The sequence below is a fragment of the Equus przewalskii genome, chromosome 7 (assembly GCF_037783145.1).
Source record: "Equus przewalskii isolate Varuska chromosome 7, EquPr2, whole genome shotgun sequence".
Taxonomy (NCBI): Eukaryota; Metazoa; Chordata; class Mammalia; order Perissodactyla; family Equidae; genus Equus; species Equus przewalskii.
Genome location: NC_091837.1, coordinates 3,971,122 through 3,997,549, shown reverse-complemented (window position 1 = coordinate 3,997,549; position 26,428 = coordinate 3,971,122). Strand labels below are relative to the sequence as shown.

General features: G+C 48.7%; 1 protein-coding gene and 1 pseudogene across 1 annotated transcript in view; one reads left to right on the top strand and one right to left on the bottom strand.

Moving 5' to 3' along the window:
- The window catches only part of LOC103544433 (cationic amino acid transporter 4-like), a 222,477-nt gene that overhangs the window by 164,935 nt on the left and 31,114 nt on the right, over positions 1 to 26,428 (bottom strand). The gene's annotated exons all lie outside the window — the stretch shown is intronic.
- Positions 15,182 to 17,213, top strand: LOC103543643 (tubulin alpha-3 chain-like; annotated as a pseudogene).

The following is a 26,428-nucleotide window of genomic DNA, read 5'->3' as shown; positions in this document are numbered from 1 at the left end:
CCCGGCTCCCTGTCCCTGACCCCCTGGAAGATCTGGTGGGTCTCTGGGCCCCTGGTTTCAACTCCCCTTCTCAAGACTTAGCTCCTCAGCCACTTTCCTCAGATGCTAAAACCCCAACTCCTCCAGACAGCATCCAGCTGCCCATCTTCACTGCCTTCTCTTTAGAAGACTCACAGGGGGCCTTCAGGCCTGACCCCCAACCTAGGGGCACAGAGGTCACTGGTGTAAATGAAGCCAGGAAGTGAATTCAGTGGAAGCAGCCAGGAAAGGCAGGAAGGCTGGTTTGATGTCCTTTCCAAGTCCTCCTGCTTTCCAGGGCTCTATCATCAGGCTCTGCCGGCATCAGGCAGTCCATGCAGGGTCCACTGTGGATGTGCCCTGGACCTCCGCTGCAGACAGTTCATGTCCCCTGGACACAGCCCATCTATTAAATTATAAACCTCTCCTGCCTCATGGTCAGAAGATCCCACTAAATTTAGAGAGGACTCAGAAAGGTCAGTGGCTATTTATAACCCCACACACGGAGATCGTGGCTGGCTGCTAAGGGGGTTCTTCCAGCCCAGGATTACACTGTAGTTATCAGACTGGCCAGGGGTTCCCCTGGAGGAAATCTCCCTCACAGGGGAAATAGAGGGCCAGACGCTCTCCCAGGCCTTCCTGCAAATGACCAAGAAGGGGCTCTGCTCGAGGCTGACACTCAAGGATGAATAGGAGTTATTTTAGAGGCATTTCTTCCTAAAGTTAATTGGTCAAAAATGAAATTATGCACTCAGAATGAGGGGGACATCTGAAAGCCTTTGTTGAACACTTATACAAACTTTTCAAAGGCGCAGTGCATTAAACCCCAAACCCCAGAACAAAGGAATCTCCTAGTTCCTGCTTTAGTAGGAAATTTTCTTCCTGACATAAAAAACAAATTCCAAATAGTGTGGTTGGTTGGTCAGGGCAGCCAGTAAGTGTAATAGTGGAGGCTGCTACACAGTATTTTAAAAATAGTCAGCAGGAAAGTAAAAGAAGAAAGAATTAAAAGCAGCTCTTCTCACTTTACAGCTTGAATCCTTAGAGAAGCAAAACTGTGACTGTGAGAGAAAACTGAAGCCACTCAGAGGGCTCCCTATTCGCCTCCAGACACTTGCAGGTCTCGCAGGAAACCAGGGCATTGGGAAGACATTGTCCTGCTCTGAAGAGAAGGGGAAGTTGGAAAAATAACCCCTTGGCCCCCGCTCCCCCAGAAGGCTCATGTTTCTCCTTCCCTCTTTAAATGATCAGGTTCATCAATCCTCCGTTGCAGCCCTGAGCAAACAACTAAATGTAAAATAGAGGATAAGGAACCAGATTTCTTAAGTGACACTGATGTGACTTTCTCTACTCTCCCTTCAGAGGGTTTATCTCTACCCATCCCCCAAGATTCTGTGCCAGCTGTCAGAGTCTCTGAGCAGCTTATTTCATGGCCCAGATCCCAGCTCACATATCTTTAGACCCTTAACGCTCACCCAGCCTCTCTAGTCTCCCACTGCTCACCAGCAAACCTTTTTGGCAGAGGTTTGTTATGTAAATTTAATGCCACTAGAAATTGTAATGACCAAGGCATTTCCACCTCCTTGCCCTCAGGCCAAACCCTAAGTCTTCTACTTTCATTACTAGAAAGCCATCCTGATTTAAATTCTTCTGAAGAGAGTGAGTCTTTAAAAGATGTCTCTATTTGTCTCTGGGCTACATATGCAAGTGAAGTAGGATTGTTACCAAGCCCATTACTAAGACAAAGAATGAACCATGTCCATCAGTTGCCCATTACCTGCTCTCCAGAGATGCAGAGTGAGGAACTGAACCTCTAACAGGCCCCCTTCTGCAACAGGGTGGACTAGTTCTTACTTCCTCCTCCTGTAATCTTCCAATCTGGTGAGTGAAAAAAGAAGGAGAGTTTGACTCAGACGGGAACCAAATCCATAGATGTGTAAAAGACCTCAGAACCATAGAGCATGTATTCCTCCGCATACTTGGCCCCTGATCCAGCTGTCATCCTGAGCTGGGCTCCTGCTGGTGCAGCCTGGGTGACAGGAGTTGACCTCTGCTGAGTATTCTTTTCAATTCTTTTGCACCCTGACTAACAAGTTCATTCTGCATTTACACTTAAAAGGAGGGAATTAACATGTACTCGCCTTCCTCAGGGATATTGCGAGTCCCCTTCATATTGTCCCCAGTCCTACAGCCCACATGGATTCTGTAGCCTTCACTCAAGGCTTCTCTCCTGTGCAGTATGTGGATGACCTTCTACTCTGTAATCAGAGTAAACAGGGAACCTTACAGACCCTTCACTCTCCTGAAGGCACGAGCTGTTTGAGGCCATAAAGCCTCCAGATCTGAACCTCAGTGGGTGCAGAGGTCTGGGACCTACTCGGGACAGGAGCCATGTCAAGGCATTTAACAGCTCACCCCAAATGCCTTGAGTCCGTTTGTCCACCGTCTCCCCAAAATGAAAAAACAGCTATGTAAACATCTAGGGGCAGCTGGTTACCACCCCAGTGGATTCCTGATTCGGTGGCCCTTGCTAACCCTCTGTGTGCTTTTCTCCCAGACATCACCCCACAGCCTATTTCCTGGCCTTCAGAGCCATGAAACTCCTGTGAAGCCTTAAAATTTGCTTTGTCCACACTACAGCTCTTGGCTTACCTAATTTTGACCAACCTTTTCATCTATACTGCCATGAAAATAATGGAACTGCTGCCCTCATTCTGGGACAGTCTTTTGCCTCTCAGACACGTCCTATAGCATATTTCTCATGCCAGCTAGACTCTGGCATCAGGCATGCCCCGTGCTTACCTGTTGTGTTCATAGCTGCCACCCTGACAGAGCCAGAACTCTAACATTAGGCTCTCCCAGTCATCTCTCTGTTCCACAGGCTGTCTGCTGTTTTATAAGTTCACAGGACACAACACCTCTACACAGGACCACAGACCACATTTCAGCAGGCTCTTGTAACTAACCCTTTCATCATCTTACATCATTGTAAGACTGGTTTTAGACACTTAAAAATTTTCTTATTGCAGTAACATTGGTTTATAACATTATGTAAATTTCAGGTGCACTGGGTTGTATTTCAACTTCTATATAGATTACATCATGTTTACTACCCAAAGACTAATTACAATCCATCACCAAACACATGTACCTAATCACCTCTTTTGCCCTCCTCCCTCTCCCCATCCCCTCTGTCCAATCCAATCTCTGTCTCTATGTGTTGTTCATTTTATCTTCTATTTTTGAGTGAGATCATATGGTATTTGACTTTCTCCTTCTGACTTATTTCACTTGGTGTAATACCCTCAAGATCCATCCCTGTTGTCATAAATGGCCAGATTTCATCCTTTTTTATGGCTGAGTAGTATTCCATTGTGTATATATACCATGTCTTTATCCATTCATCCATTGATGGGCATCTAGGTTGCTTCCAAGCTCTGGCTATTGTGAATAATGCTGCAGTAAACACGGGGGTGCAGATATCTTTATGCATTCATGTTTTCTTGTTCTTTGGATAAATACCCAGCAGTGGAATAGCTGGATCGTATGGTAATTGTATTCTTAATGGTTTGAGGAATCTCCATACTGTCTTCCATAGTGGCTGCACCAGTTTGCACTCCCTCCAGCAGTGCATTAGAGTTCTGTTTCCTCCACATCCTTGCCAACACTTATCATATCTTGTCTTGCTAATTATAGCCATTCTGATGGCATCAAGTGATATCTCATTGTAGTTTTGATTTGCATTTCCCTGATAGCTAATGATGTTGAACATTCTTTCATGTACCTGTTGGCCATCTGTATATCTTCTTCAGACAAATGTCTGTTCAGATCTTTTGCCCATTTTTCAATTGTGTTGTTAGCTTTGTTGTTTTGAGATGTGTGAGTTCTTTATATATTTTGCATATTAACCCCTTATCAGATATATGGTTCATAAATATCTTCTCCCAATTGTTATGTTGTCTTTTCATTTTGTTGATGGTCTCCTTTGCTGTGCAGAAGCTTTTTAGTTGGGTGTAGTCCCATTTCTTTATTTTTTCTATAGTTTCCATTGCCCAGTCAGCCATGGTACTTAAAAATATGCTGCTAACACAGATCTTGAAGAGTGTACTGCCTATGTTTTCCTCTAGAAGTTTCATGGTTTCAGGTCTTATATTGAAGTTTTTAATCCATTTTGAGTTAATTTTTGTGTATGGTTAAGATAATGGTCTACTTTCATTCTTTCGCATGTGGTTGTCCAGTTTTCCCAGCATCACTTACTGAAGAGTCTTTTCCTTTCCCCAGTGTATGTTCTTGACTCCTTTGCTGAAAATTAGCTCTCCATAGATGTGTGGGTTTATTTCTGGGCTCTTGATTCTGTTCCAAGGACCTGTGTGTCTGTTTTTGTGCCAGTACCATGCTGTTTTGGTTACTATAGCTTTGCAGTATACTTTGAAATCAGTGAGTGTGGTACCTCCATCTTTGTTCTTTTTTCTCAGGATTCCCTTGGCTATCAGGGCCTTTTGTTGTTCCATATAAATTTTAGGATTCTTTATTCTATTTCTGTGAAAAATGTCATTCCATCTTTGATAGGGATTGCACTGAATCTGTGGATTGCTTTAGGAAGTATGGACATTTTAACTATGCTAATTCTTCCAATCTGAGTGCAGGGATTATCTTTCCATCTTTTGTGTCTTCTTTGATTTCTTTCAACAATGTTTTATAGTTTTCAGTGTACAGGTCTTTTCCCCTCTTTGGTTAAATTTATGTCCAGATATTTTATTCTTTTTGTTGCTATGGTAAATGGGATTGTGTTCTTTATTCTCTTTCTGCTACTTTGTTGTTAGTGTGTAGAAACACAACTGATATTTGTATGTTGATTTTGTATCCAGAAACTTGACTGTAGTCATTTATTATTTCTAAAAGGTTTTTGGTGGATTCTTTAGGGTTTTCTGTATGTAAAATCTTATCATCTCCTAATAGTGACAGTTTCACTTCTTCCTTTCCAATTTGGATCTCTTTTCTTTCTTTTCCTTTCCTGATAGCTCTGGCTAGGGCTTCCAATCCTATGTTAAATGAGAGTGGTGAAAGTGGTATCTTTGTCTGGTTCCTGTTCTTAGAGGGATAGCTTTGAGTTTTTCTCCATTGGGAATGATATTAGCGGTGAGTTTGTCATATACGGCCTTATTATGCTGAGGTACTTTCCTTCTATACCCATTTTATTCAGGTTCTTCACCATAAATGGATGCTGTATCTTGTCAAACACTTTCTCTGCTTCTATTGAAATGATCATGTAATTTTTATTCCTCATTTTGTTAATGTGGTCTATCACGTTGATTGATTTGTGGATGTTGAGCCATCCTTGTGTCTTTGGAGTAAATCCCACTTGATCATGATGTATGATGTTTTAAATGTATTGTTGTATTTGATTTGTTAGTATTTTTGAGGATTTTTGCATTGATGATCATCAGTGATATTGGCCTGTAATTTTCGTTTTTTGTCTTGCCTCTATCTGGTTTTGATATCAGGGTAATGTTGGCTTCATAGAATGAGTTAGGAAGCTTCTTGCCCTTGTCAACTTTTTGGAAGAGTTTGAGAAGGATAGGCATTTAGTCTTCTTTGAATGTTTGGTAGAATTCACCAGGGAAGCCATCTGGTCCTGGACTTTTATTTTTTGGGAGATTTTTGATTACTGTTTCAATATCCTTACTGGTGATTTGTCTATTCAAATTGTCTATTTCTTCTTGATTCAATTTTGGAAGGTTGTATAATTCTAAATATTTATCCATTTCTTATAGATAATCCAATTTGTTGGCGTGTAGCTTTTCACAGTATTCTAATCTTTTGTATTTCTGAGGTGTCTGTTGTAATTCTATTCTTTCATTTCTGATTATGTTTGTTTGAGTCTTCTCTCTTTTTCCCTTGGTAAGTCTGCCTAACAGCTTGTCAATTTTTTTTTTTATCTTTTCAAAGAATCAGCTCTTAGTTTCATTGATCTTTTTCTATTTTTTTAATTCTTTATTTCATTTATTTCTACTCTGGTTTTTATTTTATTTCCTTCCTTCTGCTGATTTTGGGCTTTGTCTGCCCTTCTTTTTCCTCTTCCTTTAGGTGCACTGTTAGAGTATTTATTTGGGATTTTTCTTGTTTGTAGAGGTAGGCATGTACTGCTACAAACTTCCCTCTTAGAACTGCATTTGATGTATCCCATAAATTTTGGCATGCCATATTTTCATTGTCATTTGTCTCCAAGTATTTTTTGATTTCTCCTTTAATTTCTCCTTGACCCAATTGTTTTTCAATAGCATTTTGTTTAATCAACACATATTTGCAGCTTTTCTGATTTTCTCCCTGTAATTGATTTTTAGTTTCATACTGTTTTGGTCAGAAAAAAATGCTTGGCATTGTTTCAGTCTCCTTAAACTTACTGAATGTGATCTAATCTGGAGAATGTTCCATGTGCATTTGAGAAGAATGTGTATTCTGTGGTTTTGGGATGGAATGTTTGTATATCTCTACCAAGTCCAATTGGTCTAATGTGCCATTTAAGGCCAATGCTTCCTTATTGATCTTCTGTTTGGATGATTTACCCATTGATGTATGCCGAGTGTTAAAGTCCCCTACCATATTGTGGTGTTGTCTATTTTTCCTTTTATGTCTGTTAATAATTGCTTTATATATTTAGGTGCTCCTATGTTGGGTGCATAGATATTTGCAAGTATTGTAGCCTCTTGTTGGATTGTTCCCTTTATCATTATGTAGTGTCTTTCTTTGTGTCTTGTTACAGTTTTTGTTTTAGAGTCTATTTTATCTGATATGTATTGCTACACCAGGTTTCTTTTCATTGTCGTTTGCATGGAGTATCTTTTTCCAACCCTTCACTTTCAGTTTGTGAGTCTCTTGAGGTGCGAAGTGTGTCTCTTGTATTCAGCATATATATGGGTCTTTTTTCCTTTTCCAATCAACCACCCTATGCCTTTGGATTGGAGCATTTAGTCCATTGACATTTAAAGTAGCTATTGATAAGAATGTATTTGTTGCCATTTTTACTTTCTTCTGGGTGTTTTAGTAGCTCTTTTCTGTTCCTTTCTTCTTCATTTGCTCTTTTCCCTTGAAGTTTGATGGCTTCTTTAGTATTATGTTGGGGTTCCTTTCTCTTAATTCTTGTGTCTTTATAATAGGTTTCTGGTTTGTGATTACCATGAGGTTCATATATAAAAACCTGTGTATACAGCAATCTATATTAAGTTGATGGTCTCTTTAGTTTGACCTCTTGCTTAAAAGCTCTGCTCTTTTACTCCCGTCCTCTCACATTTTATGTTTTTGACATCAGATCTAACCTCTTTTTTTTGTTCGTGTGTATCTGTTACCCTCTTATAATGGAAGTAGATAATTTTAGTACTCTTATCTTTTGACCTTCATATTAGCTTCATAGGTAGTTGATCTGCTACCTTTAGTTTTGTTACTTTTTCTGATGATTTTCTTATTCTTGTTTGTGATCTTCTCTTTTCCACTTAAATAGGTCCCTTTAGTATTTCTTGTCAAGCTGGTTTCTTGGTGATCAACTCATTTAGTTTTTGCTTGTCTGGTAAGTTCTTTCTCTCTCTTTCCATTATGAATGATAACCTTGAAGGCTAGAGTATTCTTGGCTGTAGGTTTTTTCCTTTCAGCACTTTAAATACATTGTGCCACTCCCTTCTAACCTGTAAGTTTTCTGCTGAGAGGTCAGCTGATAGCCCTGTCTAGTTCCCTTTGTATGTAACTTGTTGCCTTTCTCTTGTGGCTTTTACGATGCTCTCTTTATCTTTAATTGTTGTCATTTTAATTATAATGTGTATTGGTGTGGGCCTCTTTGGGTTTATCTTGTTTGGTGCTGTCTGTGCTTCTTGTTCCTTGATATCTGTTTCCTTCCTTAGGTTAGGAAAGTTTTCAGCTATAATTTCTTCAAGTAGATTCCCTGTCCTTTTGTCTCTCTCTTCTCCTGGGGCACTTATAACATGGATGTTAATGTGCTTGATGTTGTCCCAGAATTCCCTTAGGCCATCCTTGTTCTTTTTAATTCTTTTTTCTTTTACCTGTTCAGCTTGAGTGCTTTCCTCTAGTCTTTCATGCAGCTCACTGGTCCACTCTTCTGTATCCTCTACTCTGCTAGTGAGTCCCTCTAGTGAATTTTGGATTTCCAGTATTGTATTCTTCATTTCTGATTGGTTCTTTTTTATATTTTCCAATTCTTTGTTGAAGTTCTCACTGGGTTCATCTATTCTTCTCCCAAGATCAGTGAGCATCCTTATGACTTTTTGTTTGAATTCTTTGTCAGGTAGATTGTTTATTTCTGTTTCATTTAGTTCTTTTTCTGAGTTTTTGTACTTGGAACATATTCCTTTGTCTCATTTTTCCTCTTTTTGCTTATATCTATGTTTTAGGTAGGTCAATTATGTCTCCTGGTCTTGGAGAAGTGGCCTTATGTACGACATGTCTTATGAGGCCCAGCAGTGTGCTTCCCTCTTGTCACAAGATCCAGATGTTCCACGAGTGTCCCCTGTGTGGGCCATGTGTGTCCTTCTCTTATTGCAGGGTTACTCATACTGTAGGTGCCTGGGGAGGCTATGCTGTCCCCCTGGCCATCTGGTTGTAATGCTCAGCTGTGTGTGGCTGCTATGGTCGTTTCAGTCACTCTTTCAGGCATGGGGAGCCACAGTACAGTTGGCTGCATGTTCTAATAGCACTTTCCTGTTGCAGTTTTTCTGTTAAGTGAGTAGACTCCCAGTGTGGTTGCTTGGTAGACTCAGTGGCTTACTATTGCTGTAGTGCCCGGGCCTGCAAGGCTGTGGTCAGCTCTCTCAGGATTGCAGCTGAGTGGGACTGGCCCCAGCCACAGGAGCACCCAATTGTTTTACGATTTAGAAGGTTGGGTTGATCTCCTATGTGGCTGTTTGAGAAGCACAAGTCTGCTGCAGGTGACAAGCCCCACTGCCTGCAGGGCCACACACTCTGTCAACACAGTCTTGCCCTGTGTGCACACCCAGACTCACTGAAGTGGATCCTATCGCCTCACTGCAAAGACCCCACACACTCCACCAATGCAGGCCCAGCCCTCATGCTCCCTATCCCACAGAGGAGGACCCAGTCATTCAGTTGCAGAGGTTCCATGCACCCCCACCTATGCAGGCCCATAAGTTGCCCAAGGGGTTGCTATTGGGTGGGGCCAGTCCCTAGGGCAGTCTACTTGCCCTGACAGAGTTGGATTAAATCAGTGCCCTTGGGGGGTGAGGCAGACCCCTGTGCTAACAGATCAGGCAAAGAATTCCAGTGGCATCTGTCAGCATCTATGTCAGCGTACATGTACTACGTCACATTAATGGCTGCTGCCAATGTCTTAATTTCTGGAGAAGTCTGACTTCTCATCAAGATGCACCAAGAGCCTATAAGGTGAGTCTCTTTTCACCAAAGGACTGTGTCCCTTTCTGACTATTTTAGGTTGCTGTCTGAAATGAGTGAATTTGTGTCTGGGCCCTTTAAGAGCAGGCATTCCCCCCCCCCTTATGTCCAATAGCTTTTCTGGGTGTATTCTCCATTGTAGTTAATGGTCAGCAAAGCTAAGTCTTATGACACTTGTCTCAGTTGTGCTGAGTCCAAAAGCTGCTTAATGTGGTAACACTCTCCCCCTCAGATCCCCCGCTCCTCCAGGAAAGGCTTCATACCTTAAGGTTGCCCCCAGCCAGTCATGAAGCATCACTGCCCAAAGGTGGCTTTTTTTCTCTCCAGAAAGGAATTTCTGCCTCTTCCACCTCAGTCAGCACTGTCCGTGGTTTTGGGATTCTTTTTATCCAGTTTTCATTTCCTTATCCATTTCATTCATTAGGCATAATTGTTCCAAGAGTAGATGTAAATTTGTTGTGTCCATGGGATGAGGTGAGTTCAGAGTCCACCTATGCCACCATCTTGACACCATCTCTCCCCTTTTCTGACATGAGTGTTTTATAGAGGTTTCCCTTGATGCACTGTTCTAGCTGCATCCTACAAATTTCGGTATGTCATGTCTCCTTTTCATTCCAGTCAAAATACTTTATAATCTCCCTTGTTATTAGTTTCCAAACATTTGGGGATTTTTCAGATATCTTTTTGTTACTTATTTCTAATTTAATTCCACCATTCAGAAAACACGTTTTGTATTATTTGAATTTTTTATTAAGACTTCTATTAATAGGTCTTGCAGTTTATTGAGTTTTTTGAAAACGTCAAGTTGTAAATTTTTATCACAAATTAAAAATGAGGTTCTTAAACCCAAACTTGACGAGATATGAAACAATTTAAAAATCTTGGGGCCTGCCTGTGGCCACGTGGCTAAGTTCTCGTGCTCTGCTTTGGCGGCTCAGGGTTTCGCTGGTTTGGATCCTGGGCGCAGACATGGTACTCCTCATTAGGCCATGCTGAGGCAACATCCCACATGCCACAAATAGAAGGACCCACAAATAAAATATACAACTATGTACTGGGGGGATTTGGGGAGAAAAAGCAGGAAAAAGAAAAGGAAGTCCCATGCTGTGTAGATAATGGAGGTAGTTGTACTTACCTGGTCAAGAGGAAAGAAGAAAGCCCTTGAAGTCTTCCTCTCCAAACTTTTATTGTTTTCTTGGTGCTGGAATGTCGTCTTCATCTCTTCGTGTTGGATGGCTACAGATGGTGGTGGAGGTGGGAAACCTATGTCTACTCACCTGCCCTGCTCAGCCCCAGGAGGGGGGTTCTCAGCTGGGGGGCAGCTGCTTTCGTCTCCTGGCCATCTTGTGGTCTTGGGATTTCTTGGCCTCTGTGTTGGTCGTTGAAGGTGCGGTGGTGCTGACGTTGAGGTGGCTGCTTACAGTAGGTCTCCTGTCCTCGATCTTCCTGATCTGCATGGCCATCTTCTCTGACTGTCTTTGGTGAGGAGGCCCCCTGCGGCACTGTGGTCTATACCCCGATACAGCTTCTGTCTACTGGTCTGCCTTGTTCTCCTGCACCTGGGTGTCAGTTCCCTCCATCACTTCTCACTGCACAGGAGGGCTGGAATACTGTGGTTGTCACCCGTAGGGTCTCCGAATGTTGTGAGATGGGGACAGTGGCTGCATGTGGTCAGGCCGGTGATGTGGGGCCTGGCCTTCGGGAGCACTCTGTGATCCCATGTTCTTTATGCTCTCACTATTCTGGTGGTTCTGTTGGGGGGTGTGTGGAGGCCCCTGCGACTTGACCAGTGGCTGTGCTGGCCCCGGGCTGTTGCACATTTACTGTGTGCACTGCAGCTCTGCCAGGCCTGTCACATGTGCTGCCTTTGCACCCTTCTCCCTCAGCAGCATCAGACTGCACAGTCTCCCCATCTCCTGCACTGTGAAGGTCCGTGCTGGACTTCCTCCTCTGTGGCGGTCTTGGTACCAGTGCATCTTCCCTTTTCCTTCCTGTGGATGAAACCATATCCACTTCTTACCCTGAACCATTTAGTGTTCCCAAGCCTGTGTCACAATTACCCTCTTGTGCCTGCACTCCTGTGGTGCTGGGCTTGGTGTTGGCAGCACAGGGGGTGGGGACAGCTGAGGGTCTTGGCCTCTCTGCTCAGGGTGTGGTGACGGTGGCTGAGCCAGCTCACCCCTCAAGGGTGCAGGGATGGAGACTGGAGCTGGAGGCGGGGCTGCTCAGGGCTCTCTGGGCTCCGCTCTTCCTCCCACTACTGAGCAAACTCTTCTTTGGATTATATGGGATTTATTGAGACTTGTCTTTTGTTGGTGGGGAATGTGGTCTCTTTTGGCAAATGTCCCTTGCGTACCTGAGAAGAATGTATCCTTTGCTGTGTTGGGGGAAGTGTTCTGTAACGTGAGTTCGGGCAGAGTGGTGACAGTGCCGTCCAGGGCTTCTGCATCCGTCCTCGTCTCTGTCTAGCTGCTCCATCAGTGATCGAGCGAGTGTTGAAATCTCGGACTGTGGGCTGTCTGTTTCTCCTTTCAGTTCTGTGGGTTTTCTTTGTATATTTGAAGCTCTGGGTCTAGAAGCTGTGACTCTCCTGATACACAGTCATCGAGGACTGTGATGCCTTCCTGGTGAATGGCCCCTTTATTATAAAGAAATAACCCTCTTTCCCTGGGAAATTCTTTGCTTTGAAAGCAGCACTGTTGATCTTGGCCTGTGCTCTCCCTGCTGGACCCCAGTGAAAGGACTGCTCCCTGGGAGCTCCCTGCAGACCAGGTGCTGTCTGGTGGGGCCTGCCCCGCACCCCTGACCCGAGGCCTGAGCGGGCATCAGAGAACTGAGTTCCTGCTAGTCTGCCCACTCAGATGCAGGTTTGAGCCCACCGTGGCGCTCTTGGAGAAGCACGAGATGAGTGGCGGAGTGTGAGGCCCCAGCATCTCCACCTGCTCCCCATGTGCTTGAGCAATGTCCTTGATGCCCGCTGTGTGTGCCATGCGCCCCTCCCACCCCTGCTGTCCCACCTCATCCAGAGCGGAGTTCCCTCTACACCTTCTTGTGGGATGCCTGGTGGGGCTGTCCGTCCATGCCAGCCTCCCCTCTCCCAGACAAAGGCCCGTCTGCACTCAGCACGTGCTGCTGTCAGCAGAAAGCAGATGGCACAGAATGCACACAGCGCTGCCCCTGCAGCCGCCCTCCTTTCCTGTGGTGGAGCCTCAGCCTGCCGGGTCTCTCTCCTCTTTCCTTTACCCTGTCTCTGGGCTTCCTGAACTTAGCACAGAGTCAGGTCTGCTTTTTACTCCCTCTGACAATCCACCTTTGTTAGCTAATTACATAGAATTTGTAAGGACGCTGATGTGACTATGGGCATGGTTGGGTTCAGATCCACCAGGTTGCTGTTTGTTTATCTATCCCATTTGTTTGTCCCCGTTTCCCTCTTTTTCTACCTTCTTTTGGGTTAATTACTCGTATGATTCCATCTTATCTCCTGTATTAGCTTCTTGGCTCAGCCACTTCATTTCATGTTTTGTGGTTGCTTTGAGGATTCCTGCCTCCATCTCCTGTTTGTGCCAGTCTGCCTTCAGGTGACACTGTCTACTTCACGACAGTCCACTTCCATGTCCCCTTCTTGGCCTTCTGCTATTGATTGTCATATTTTACTTTTATGTGAGTTATTCACCCCACAATAAATCATTATTTTTGCTTTAACATTTAACTGTGTTTCTATAATATGGTGAAAGTCTTTGATATTTGCCCCTTATGTTGCAGTCGTGGTGTCTGCACTCCTTGCGCAGTCCCAGCTGTCCATCTAGGATTGTTTCCCTCTGCTGGAGGGGTTCCTTCCACATCTCTTGTCCTCGTGCTCTGCTGATGATTAATTCTCTCAGTGTTTCAATGTCTGAAAAATCTTTATACTGGCTTTTTTTTTTTACAGTTTTATTGAGGTATAATTGACATAAAAATAAAGTTCTCATTCAAAGCACATAATTTGACAAGTGTTAACAGTGATTAACATATTGATAAGCCATGAAGCCATCACCTCCATCACCCCAAGTTCCCTCGTGCCCCTTTGTGAGCCCTTTTGCCCTCCTTGGCCCTCCCACCAATCTGCTTTTCTGTATTTCCTATAGTTTTATGTCAATGGGATCACTGAATTCAGTTGTTGCTGTTGTTTGGATTCTTTCACTCACTGTGATTATTTTGAGATTCATCCATGTGGTTACCCGTGTAGACATGGCTCCTTTTATTGCTGAGAATCACCTTTATTTGTGATAAAATACATAACACACAATTTACCACTTCAACCATTTTTATGTTTATAATTCAGTAGCACTAAGTACATGCACATGTTATATAACCAGCACCACTATTTCCAGAATGTTTTCTTTGTTTTCCCTCTTTTCCCCCCCAAATCCCCCCAGTACGTAGTTGTATATTTTAGTTGTGGGTCGTTCTAGTTGTGGCATGCTGGACACCACCTCAACATGGCCTGACGAGTGGTGTCATGCCTGCACCCATGATCGAAACCAGCGAAACCCTGGGCCACTGAAGCAGAGCCCGTGAACTTAACCACTTGGCCACTGGGCCGGCCCCTTCCAGAACATTTTCATCATCCTCAAATCTTGTCTTCTGTGGTATATAATCTGCTGTTAATATCATCCAGTGTTCATTTCAGACACTATCATTTTGATCCTTAGCAGTTTGATTTAGTTTTTTTTTAAAAGCAAACATGTTCCCCTTATCATGTTAATTTTTCCTCTACCTTCCTGAGCATGTGGGTATATAACAGTTACTTTAATGTCCTTGCCTACTACTTCTATCATCTATGCCATTTCCGGGTCTGTTTTTATTGATTGCTTTTTCTCTTCATAGGGTCATATTTTCTGGATTTTTTTCGTATACCTCATGAGTTTAGAGTGGATACCAGACATTATGAATTTCACATTCTTGGGAGCTAGATTTTCTTGGTGTTCCTTTAGGTATGTGTAGGCTTTTTTTGGGGATGCTATCAATACACCTGGGAACAGTGTGACCCACTGAGGCTTGCCTTTCAGCTTGCTTAGGTGGGTTCAGAACAGCCTGGAGTGTAGGCCTCACTGGGCCCCACTTCTGAGGACCCCGTGCAGTGTCTGTGAGGGACAGGTCTTTCCAGTGTGGCGGCTGTGAGCTCAGGAGTCCCCCAAACATGTGTGCTGTGCCGGCCACAGCTGTGGGCTCTGTGGGACCCCCCGCTGGTCTGCACAGAGCTCTTCCCTGCAGATCTCTCCCCCCCCGGTCACGGCACCATGTTTTCCAGCTGCCTGGGCCTCCCCAAACCACACATCCCCTCTTCACAACTTGGGGGTATCCCTGGGCTTCATGTCTCCCTCCCTCTGCTGCAGCTGGGAAACTCTCCAGCAGGCTTCTGGGGCAGGAACATGCTGACTTTGCTTCTCTGTTCTGAGCCATCACTGTCTCTGCTGCCTGTTGTTCAGTGACTGAAAACTGTTATTTTATATTTTGTCTGATATTTTAAATCCACCCTTAGGTGGAAGCAAAATTTCTTGACTGCTTATTTTATATCAATTTTTATATTACTTACTGATCGCTTGGAATATGAGTTCATAATGGCGGTATCCCTGTTCATAGTTCAAGTGTGTCTCTATCCACGTTGGATGGTGGGTGTTCACATATGAAATGGTCATGGCAGGTCATGGGAAGTGATGTCTGAGGAAACCTCCAGTAACTAAAATGTTTTACAAATATTAATTTATGACCTCAGGTCCCATCGGCATGTCATAGAGGGATGATTGCCTTGAAGACGAGGGTCTCATGTTTATGTTCTGGTTTGAAGCGTGAGTGTATCTCTATCCACGTGGGGCAGGTGGGGGTCCAGATCGGCGATGCCTGCTGGGAATGGTGCTGCCCTGATCATGGAATTCACCCAAAGGTCAGATGCCAAGTGACAAAACCATTGGTGGTGGGGATGACTCGTTCAACACATTCTTCAGCGACACTGGGGCTGGCAAGCATGTGCCCAGAACAGTGTTTGTGGACCTAGAGCCCACCGTGTCAGTGGGTACACAGACACTCAGGGTGGCTGTCATGGCAGTGTGGGAGAGCCTTGCTAAAGCCCCGCATGGGCTCCTTTGCATCCCCCTGCAGAAAGGACAGATGTACAAGTGTATGCCCGTGGCTACCTTAGGTGACACACTAGAAGGTTATTGCCTGAAATGTCCGTGGGACTCAGGCTCCTAATTGAGAAAAACCTGCTGTGAGGTTGGCCAGCACTGAGATGGGCTGTGGGTGGAGTCACTCGTGGCCTCCTCGGCCCAGTCAGGTGGTTGTGTAGACCCTGTCTACAGGGCGCCCGGGCACTGGTCTCTCCTTAGTGCTGTGCACTCCCTCAGGCTGGGGAATGAGTCTTAACCTGCATCTTAGACATAGAAAGCTCAGTACAGAACATTCATTGGGTTCCCCCAGATTAGAAGTCAGAGGCAGTTTCCAAGGAGAGCTGCAAAGAGAGCACCTTTTGGTGGGCACCAGGGGATGACAGAATGTCACCCTGAAGCCTGTGAGACCCAGGCCACATAGGGTGCCCTGATGGGACTGCCCAGCAACAGTCATGTTAGGGACTGTCTAGCCTGTAAGGGAGTTTTAAATTCCACCCTTGGCTGTGGCTACAGGGATGGAAGAAACAGGCACGTGTAGAGTTGCCTGTGTGTGGGTGTGAGAGCTCTCTTCCCTTCTTGGGGACCCGGTCACACTGGCATTTGTCCCGCGAGTTGACTCCTCTCTCCTAGAGCCATCGGGTGCAGCTGTGGTCTGTGTATTACACAGAGGTGTTTCCTGTGAGACACTGATGCTGCTGACCTACAAGGAGCAGCATGTGCTTGGTAGAAGGGGACGGTCCCGATCTGTCCACCCTGGTGAGTTAACAACAGGCCTTAAAGACTTGTGGCCCCTGTGTCCTCTTTGTAGATGAAGTGCACAGGGACCCACAGGCAGCCCTTCCACTTCGAGCAGCTGATCACCAGGAAGGAAGACGTAGCCAATATGTGCGCCAGAGGCCATTGCCCCATCACCAAGGAGATTGTCGACCTGGTCCTGGACCAGATGCTCAAACTGGTTAGGAGAGTGCTGAGAAGGCTTGCTGTGGACGCTGTCCTGGAGAGGATGGTAGACCCGGAGGACATTGTGGCAAACCGAAGCCTTGATCATGAGTCCACAGTCTTACCCTTCAGGGTGGCTGCGGTGCATCTGTACGTCTTTACCATCTGTCTGCTTTGCCTCTAAGTACCATGCATGTTCACTGTGGAGTGTGTGAACCGTGTGATCTTGCAGAGGAGGAAAAGTGACCGGGGCTGGTTGGAGGTTGTGTTGTGCCTTCTGCCCGCATTGGCTCCCTTCTCTGCTTTCTCTCAGGCGGATCTGTGAGCGGGGCTACAGGGCTTCCTCATCTTCCACAGCTCCAGGGGCAGCCCCGGCTCTGGGTTTGCATCTCTGCTCACAGAGCGCCTCTCGGTGGACTATGGCAAGAGGTCCAAGCTCAAACTTGCCATTTACCCAGCCCCCCAGGTTTCCACAGCTGTGGTGGAGCCCTCCAACTGCATCCTGACCACCCACACGATCCTGGGTGTGGCCTTCATGGTGGACTAGGAAGCCATCTATGACATATGTCAGCGCAACCTGGATATCGAGCTGCCCGCATGCACCAACCTCAGTCATCTCATTGGGCAGATTGTGTCCTCCATCACAGCCTCCCTCCAACTGTAATGAAGAAAGCCCAGCATTTATTGAGCACTGACTGTGTGCAGCATGTTCTGGATGCTGGAGACACAGCAGCCAACAGAGATGCTGTCCCTCATGGTGGAGCCCAGGAGAAGGCGGTCAGAGGCCTGAGCTAACATGAGAGCTGGTGTAGACAGGACTGTGTGCTGATGGAATTAACAGCCACGTTGAGGTGCGGGATCTGGTGGGGGGCCCCATGCTAGATGGGCTGATCTAGGAAGACTCTGTGAGGAGGTGATGCTTGATTGTCCTTTTAACATGATCCCTGTGGCTGCTGTGAGAACAGTAGTCAGCCAGAGGATCAGTGGGCAAGGGAGGCTGTGGCCTGCAGTGGTGGGCATGTGACAGAGAGGGAGCAGATGGTCAGGAGGTGGAAGCCCCAGGCCTTAGTGCTGAGACCTAGGGAGGGTTGGGTTTGGGGGGGAAGCCACCCGTTGGTTTGAGACAGGCCAAGTTTGGGGTGCAGTGGGGACATGACTGTCTCAGGCAAGCCCTCCCTGGTCCCCACAGCCTGGCCTTCCTGGGTCCTTGTCCTCGTGGCTCTGGTCCCACCTGCAGAAGGGCTGCCCCAGGCTCTCTCTGTCTCTGGGATGTGCTGTGTGCTGGGCATGGGCAGGCCTTGGACCTGGACTCTGGGGCTGGCTCTGCCACTTCAGGGCTGACAGTGAACCTGGCCACTCCCCGACCCCTCCTCCTGGACCTCAGTGTCCCTGTCTGTGGAATGGGTGGCTGGAAGCGTCCACCTGTACAGTCTCCTCCAGCTCGAAGGCTGCACTCTGTTCTGTGGGGATGTCAGAGCTTCTGGGCAGGGATCCCTTCCTGTGACCTGCGTGGCTGGCCCCCCTCCAAGGCCAGTCTGTACTGTGAGTGAGTGCACACACAGGAGCGAGAATGCACTCAGGAAGGAGTCTCTCCCAGGCCTGTGTCCCCGCCCGCCTCCTCCTGACCCCGGTTCTCAGGTGCCTGTGTCAGGAAGATCCATGGAGGCCTGAAGGGCATGGAAGGGAGGCAGTGGGGCCACCCCTGTCCTGCAGGAGCTCGTCCTCTGGCCACAGGGAGAGTGGGACACCCACGCTAAGCAGGGATGGGAGCTTGACTGCTCAGTGGTCCAGGGACAAAGAGCCATGGGCCCTCTGAGGAGGGGCCACCAAGCAGGAGGACCCTTGACAAAGACAGTGGTGGTATGGAGAGGGGAGGTCACGCTAGGCAGGGAGAATGGCTTGAGCAAAGGGGTGGAGGTGGGATGAACTCACATCTCAGGAGGCAGGAAGACTCTGTGGATGGGGGCTCAGAGCCTAGGCTCAAGCTGGTTGCTCCACCAGTGCCCCGTCCTGGAGCACGCCTTGCACAGCTCTGCTTGAGCCCTCCCCTCCATCCCTTGGCTCTTCTGTGCCACCCTCATGCAGCTGCTACCTGCCATCCTCTGGATTCTGTGTTTTCTGGAATCCCACATCTGCCCATGGAGCTACCAGGGACAGTCTTGGGCAGGGGCTGGAAGAGAGGATCCCTCACCCCCACCTCCTTCCCAGGTCACCCTGAACTAGTGGCACCAACAGGGAAATGAGGAAGGCACCCACCTCCTGTAGGGGATTGAATGGTGACCTCCCGGAACCTGTGAACGTGACGTTTGAAAAAGAATCTTACAGATGTAATTGCCAAGGATCTCAAGGTGAGAGCATCCTGAAGCACCCAGGTGGCCCTAAATCCAGTGACAAGTGTCCTTATAAGAGGAGGAGAGACACAGATGCAAATCAGAAGACATAGAGAAGGCCCTGTGATGCCAGAGGCAGAGCCTGGAGTGGGGCAGCCATGTCACAAGGGACGCGTGGGGCCAGCAGAAGCTGGAGGAGGTAGGAAGGGCCTAGAGGCCCAGGGGGAACCCAGTCTGCTGACGCCGTGATTTCAGACTGCTGGCCAAGGATGGGGCCCAAGCTGTGGCCCACCCCACTGTCTGGGCTCCTTGGACCCACCTTGGTCCCTCTGCCCAGTGGTGGTGTCCTGAGCGGCCAGGTCAGCTTAGGATGCTGGGGTTTCAGTGATGAAGTAAGGCACTGAGGGGTAGGTGGGTGGGAGTCAAGATTCAAGCAGGTAGGTGGGGGACAGGGGCTGCCCTTGAACTGGAGCAGGAGGCAGAGGTGCCGGCTTTCCTCCCAGGGCCTGAGATCATCGTCCTTTCTGTGAGTGAATTTGCCTGGAACGTCCATCCTTCTGGATGTTGTTACACATCCTCACCTTCTCTCCACCCACCCCATGATAGGGACACAGATCCAGTGAGTCAGAGGGTCTGTTCTTAGACACTAAAGCCACACATCTGAGGCCAGGCCTGTGAGCCCACAGGAGGGGCACAGACACCAGATTTACGAGGTGGAGGAAGAAAGGTGGCGGCATCTGGGAAACATGGGAGAGGCCCTTCTCCCAGCATATCATGCAGGTCGTAGGTCTGGGGTCAAGTCTGGGTCTGCCCAGGCCACGTTCCCCATGGCCACACTTCTCATAGAAGGTCCTGCACTGGGGCTGGGGTGTCTGCAGTGCCGGGGGCCATGGAAGGTGACACAGAGGATGACAGGCCTGCACAGTGAGCAGGGACTGGAGTGCTGAGGTCAGCTGGCTGACATACCACCTGCCTTTCGACCCCAGGAGCCCCAGTCCTCAGGAAGGAACAGCCCTGTGGACTTTGCCTCCTCCCCCAGAACTGAAAGTCTTCCGTGATCCCTACTGCCTCAGTTTCCCCAGGTCCCCTCTTCCTCTGATCAGATTAACTAAGGGAATCTGGAACCTTCTCCCCCACCCCCACTCTGTCATCTGGGGACTCCAAGAAGCCCAACTAAAGACTCTGGGCCACCTGTCCCGTGTTAACTGCCCAGAGGTCCAGCCCCGTGAGGGAGGGGAGGGGACACGGCCCTCATCACCCATCATCCCGAGTTTGCAGGTGTTCCTGAACAGCAGCTTAATTCCAGTCTGCCCCACCTGGAGGACAGAACCATCCTCCTGATGCCAAGTCCATCGGGGACGCCATCTCCAGCCCCATGTGATTCCTCCCTGGGATGCTTGGAGGCAGGAGACGGGCCTGTGCAGAGCTCCTGCAGTCTCCCAGTGCCCTCGGCTCCCTTCTCCACCCTCAAGCCCTGCGCCCAACCATGGCCTCTGTGAGGTCAGACCAGGCCCTTGTTCTCATGGACCCATGGCCCAGCCAGGAGGCCCGGGGCCTGGGGATGAGTGCTCAGAGCAGGCAGCATGGGGCTGAGGGTGGCTCTGGACAGGGCCTCCTCCCTCTGGGGGAGGGAGGGAAGGTGCTGGCCTGACCCCACGGTGGTATGAAGCCCCCACTGTGTGACAGCAAGCCCAGCTGAGCTGCAGCAGCAGGCTCTGCACCTGCCCGAGGAGGCGAGGTGCTGGAGCTCCTGGTGCTGACCCTCCACTCAGCTCTCATGCCACAGGCAGGGAGGCGGGGAGGCGGGGCCCCCAGCAGCCAGCGGCGCTCATCTGAGCCCTGGTGTGGACCTCAGGTGAGCGGCACCCATGGAGGTCTGCCCCGCCTCTGCCTCCTCACCCCACAGGCCCACGGGTCCCTCCACTGGGACATCGACAGGAAACACAGTAGACTGGGAGGATGTACACCGACTCTGGGGGCTTTTATTTTCTTCTTTCTGCTTCTCTGCTCTTCCCAACATTTCTGTAACTAGCACAAGTCGCAGACTGAAAACAACAGCAGCAGCCTCCTTTAATTCACCAGCTCTTCTCTAGTATGTGAGGGATCGTGGCACATGTCACACACTCAGACCAGAAAGATGTCAGGTGAGAAGGAAAAGCCCCTCTGTGCTCCTGTGGCCCCACCCAGACAGGAGCACATCCACAGCTGCCTGATGGACCTTTCAGGAAGCGTCTGTGCACAGGCCTCAGTCCCCTCTGCACGTAGGCCTCCTACCCAGCCTCAGTCTCTCAGATGGGGACACAGCACCTGCTCACCGTAAGGTTGATACTGACCCTGATGTTAGTTTCCCTACATTAAACCCAGCGTATATGGGGTGAAATCCACAGCGCTCATTTCCTGCCTACTCCCTCGCTCCAGAATGCACTATCCTCCATGGAGACAGACACTGCCAAGGGCAAGCACCTGGATTCATTATCTCCTCCCGACAAAGAGACACAGGCTGGTGGGAAAGCTGCTGACCAGCAAGGTCATGAGCTCCCTCCTCTCTGCAAGTATCTCAAGGCCAAAGACAGGCTGGTGGGAAAGCTCCAACCAGCAAGGCTGTATGCTCCCCCTCCCCTACCTAAACCCCAAATAAAATCCCTTCCTTTTAGCTTTTCGGGAAGTTTGAGATTTCAGCATTAGCTGCCCTCTCTCCTTGCCCAGCACTGTGCAATAATAAAATTCCTACTTTCTTCCACCACACCTGGTGTCAGAGATTGGCCTACTGTGCAATGGATGAGCTAACTCACTTCAGGTTCTATATCAAGGTGCTGTCGGGACAGAACACATCACTGGAAGTGCCCGAGTACTTCCAGGCTCATAGCAGCATGAGTCCAGCAGCCAAGAGATGGACACAGCCCAGTGTCCACCGATGGGTGAAAGGATAAACAAATGTGCTGTATGCACACGCTGGAGTACCATTCAGCCCGAGAAAGAATGGAGTACTGTCAGGGGCTACAACATGGAGAAACTGTGAGGACATTATGCTGAGTGAAATCACAGTCACAAAGGGACAAATACTGTATGGTTCCACTTCTTTGAGGGACCTAGAGTAGTGAGACTCACACACAGAAAGTAGGATGGAGGGTCCAGGGGCTGGGGAGGGGGCATGGGGGTTAGTGTCTAATGGGGACAGAGCTTCGCTCTGGGATGATGAGCACTTTCTGGAGACAGACGGTGGTGACGGCTGCACAACAATGTGAATGTACCTAATGCCACTGAACCGTACTCTTACAAATGCTTAAATACCCAGATATAAACTCACACATCTGTGGACAGCTAACTTTCAACAAAGGAGCCAAGAACACACACTGGGGAAAGGAAAGGCTCTTCAATAGATTGTGTGGGAAAACTGGACAGCCGCATGCAGAAGAATGAAAGTGGAACATTATCTTACACCAGACACAAAAATTAACTCTAAATGGATTAAAGACCTGAATGTAAGACCTGAAATCATGAAACTTCTAGAAGAAAACATAAGCAGTACGCTCTTCGACATCGGTCTCAGCAGCATATTTTCAAGTACCATGTCTGGCCAGGCAAGGGCAACAATAGGAAAAAATGAGCAAATGGGACTACATTAAACTAAAAAGCTTCTGCACAGCAAAGGAAACCATCAACAAAATGAAAAGACAACCTAACAATTGGGAGAAGATATTTGCAAACCATATATCAGATAAGGGGTTAATATCCAAAATATACAAAGAACCCATACATCTCAACAACAAAAAAAACAACAACCCAGTTAAAATATGGGCAAAAGATCTGAACAGACATTTCTCCGAAAGAAGATATACGGATGACCAATAGGCACATGGAAAGATGGTCAACATCATTAACTCTTAGGGAAATGCAAATCAAAACTACAATGAGGCATCATCTCCCTCCGGTCAGAGTGGCTATAATTAACAAGACAGGAAACAACAAATGTTGAAGAGGATGTGGAGAGAAGGGAACCCTCGTGCACTGCTTGTGGGAGTGCAAACTGGCGCAGCCACTATGGACAACAGTATGGCGATTCCTCAAAAAATTAAAAATAGATCTACCATATGATCCAGGTATCCCACTGCTGGGTATTCATCCAAAGAACTTGGAAACACAAATGCATAAAGATACATGCACCCCTATGTTCATTGCAGCCTTATTTACAATAGCCAAGACTTGGTAGCAACCTAGGTGCCCATCAAGGGACGAATGAATAAAGATGTGGTATACATACACAATGGAATACTACTCAGCCATAAGAAAGGGTGAAATCCAGCCATTTGTGACAATGTGGATAGACCTTGAGGGTACTATACTAAGTGAAATAAGTCAGAGAGAGAAAGTGAAATACTGTATGATCTCACTCATAAGTAGAAAATAAAAACAACAACAAACAAACACATAGAGACAGAGATTGGATTACTGGTTACCAGAGGGGAGGGGAGGGGGGGGAGAAGGGAGGGTGAAAGGGGTGATTATGCACATGTGTGTGGTGACGGATGGTAATTAGTCTTTGGGTGGTGAACATGATGTAATCTACACAGAAATCGAAATATAATGATGTACACCTGAAATTTATATAATGTTATAAATCAGTGTTATGTCAATAAATAAATGAGTAAATGCTTAAAATGATACATTTTACATTATGTATCTCTTAGCACAATAACACCAGAGTAAGTGCCTTCAATGGCAGCTTTTTTGGTCACTGGAGCTCCTGGGACATCATAACAGCAGTTAATAGTGGGAGGGCACGTGCCAGGCACCCTGCTGCATGCTGTACATAGAAAGCATTAACTTGGCTAATCCCGTGACAATCCCAGGACGAGGTATTACTGTGACACCGTGTGACAGAGGAGGAGACCGTGGTGCACAGAGGTGAGTGACCTGCTCTCTGTCACACAGAGCGGTGGAGCAGGGCTCATGGGTGGATAGGCGGCTCCCCAGCCTGCACTTGGACCACTTGGGTGGGGGTGGGGGGAGGTGGGGGCACCCCTGGGGGAGACCAGGGAGGGGTCCCCTGCAGCAGAGGCATTGGGGCTCTCCCTCTCCCGTGCCCTCCTCCAGCCTCCTGGACTGGGTGGATGAGCTGCTGGGAACAACCAGGGTCACCGGGGCGTGGTGGACGTGAGGGGCAGTGTGGGATCCGAGAGTGTAGGCACCTCCATCGGGGACCCCCATTCCCCACCCACTGCATCCCCACTTGGGTCCCTGCTGCCATCAGCTTTGTTGGGCCAGCAGGCCACAGACCATCAGCTGGCATGGCGTCCCCACCCTTCTACCCCAGGGTTCAGAGCAAGCAGCTTCAGAGCCAGGGGCCAGGTTCTGCCCGGAGCAGGCTCCAGGGGCCCGGGTGAGGGGTGGTCTGGGGCCGACTCTACACGCAGGATCCTAGAGGATGCTGTGCACCCTGAATTGATGCAGGAGAATCTGGCCTTCTCCCAGAAATGACTAGAACCCCTGGGGCCTCTCTAGGGATGCGATGCCACAGGTAGGGGTTGGGTAAGACATGGCCTCAGGATAGGAGACCCCCTCTAGCGCTGCCGTCCCACTTAGTGGGTGGAATGGTGCGCACTTGGAAAGTCTGTGGGCCTCACGGAGCCAGTGCCCCACCCACTCCCTGCCAGCCAGACGAGGGTGCCCCCTGGACCCAGCTTCTCTCTATGCTGATCCCCGTTAAATTCCCTGAGGAGGGGAAAAAAAGGAAACAAATTCTCTCAGATGAAAAACCTTGAGTCTAATTACCATTTCAGCTTCTCACTGAGAAATCCTTTATCGCATTCTTCCAGGCCAGCGCTGATGGAGGGAGAGAAGGCGCCCAGGGTTTGGGCAGGGGGATTCGGGTAGAGCAGTGAGCAGGGGAGGGGACAGGCCACCTTGGTGGAGGCCCCTCTGCACAGCTTGTTGGCTTCTTCTCAGACCAGCAAGTGGGCATTTAACTCATCTAGGTCAGACGCCCTGCATGGGAGACAGATTGTGCCTCTCCTGATGCCCTGGACCCCCGCCCTATTGCTGGTTCTCTGAAGCTGGGACCCTGACTGCTGCTCTGTGTCGCCCCCTGCCTGCCCCAGCGTGCCCTCTTCTGTGAAGGTGCTGGCTCAGGCCAGGACCTCAGGTGCCTGCATGGCCTGACCAGTCCTCTGCTGCCCCCCTTCGGCCGTGCAGAGGAGGCTGCGCATCCTGGCCTGGCTGTCCCAGGACTCTGCAGTGGCTGAAGATGGACTTAATGGTCAGGTTCTAGATCGGGCTCAAGGTCGTTCCCCAGTCATTCACCTGTGCTGAGGGGCCTGACTCCTGCCTCAGGTGTGATGTCTGCCCATGATGCATGCTGCATGCCACGCCCACGGCCTGACGCCACTCCAGGCCTCATGATCCACCCAGAAGCCAAGGAGAAATGCACAGTATCCCCTCCAGACAGTGGGGCACCCAGGGCTCCAGCCCCATGGGACCCAAGAAGCCTCAGTTTACAATCTACAGCATGTGACTTGCTGTGGGCAAACACATGTCCCTGTACCTGCTCCTGTCACACTTGTCACACACAGGCACCAAGCTAGTTCTGGATTGTGTGATGGGGCCAGCGGGATGGCTCACTGTGGCCTTAAGAACACTTCCTCAGACTCACACACTCACACAGAGGCACACAGGCCTTTGTGCTCCCGCAGGTGGCACCCGAGGCCCCAGTTGGGTGTGGGGAGAAGAGGTCCCCTGGTCACTGCAGGTCATACCCGTGGGTGACAGAGGGTGAGTGGTTACCCTGCCTGTGTGCGCTGGTGTGCCCAAAATACACCATGGACACACAGACTCCCGTGCTCAGACGTCTACAACAGGGACGCTGTGGGCGTGCCATGTGCCTCCTGGGGGCTCATCGCTCTCTCTCCCCAACAGTCTGGCCTCTACTCTGCCTTCATGGGTGCTTCATGTAGGTCTTCCTGGCACCCCTGGGATGTGACTCTGGCCCCCACGGCCATCATGTCCCTCCTGGTCTCCTTCTACACCTCCTGTGAGCCCGCCTGTGCTGTGCTGCTGGCCTTCCCGTGGGGCTCCTGCTCTCGGTGAGATCCTCTGGCCTTCCTGCCGTGTTGGGGGCTGCGGTTCTGCTCTTCCTGGGGCCCCGAGGCACCTGCCTCCTGGGGCTGCCCCTGCTCTCTGCATTTCCTTCTTTGCATTCTGAGGGCTCTCCCTGTATGTGTGTGTGTGTGTGTGTGTGTGGCGGTTGTGGGGGTAGACGAGGGGGTGGATGTGCCCTCGGCCCTCAGCCCTCCCCTATTCTGCTGAGAGGCCAGGACATTTGGAGATGCTCCCAGGGCCTCAGACCCCAGCCTCCATTTCCTGCTTTCCAAACCAGCCCAAATAGGGCGTGTCACCACCAGCCCTTAACCCTAGTCCCACCCACACCCCATCTCCCAGCCCATGTCTGCCCATGTCCTCTGGGACCAGGCAGACCTGTGACTACTCAGTATTTCCTCCTGGCCAGCTGGGGTTCCTGCTGGACGTCATCTCCTGCCCCGTCAGTCATTAAAATTTTCACCTCCACTGCTACAGTCACCATCGGCT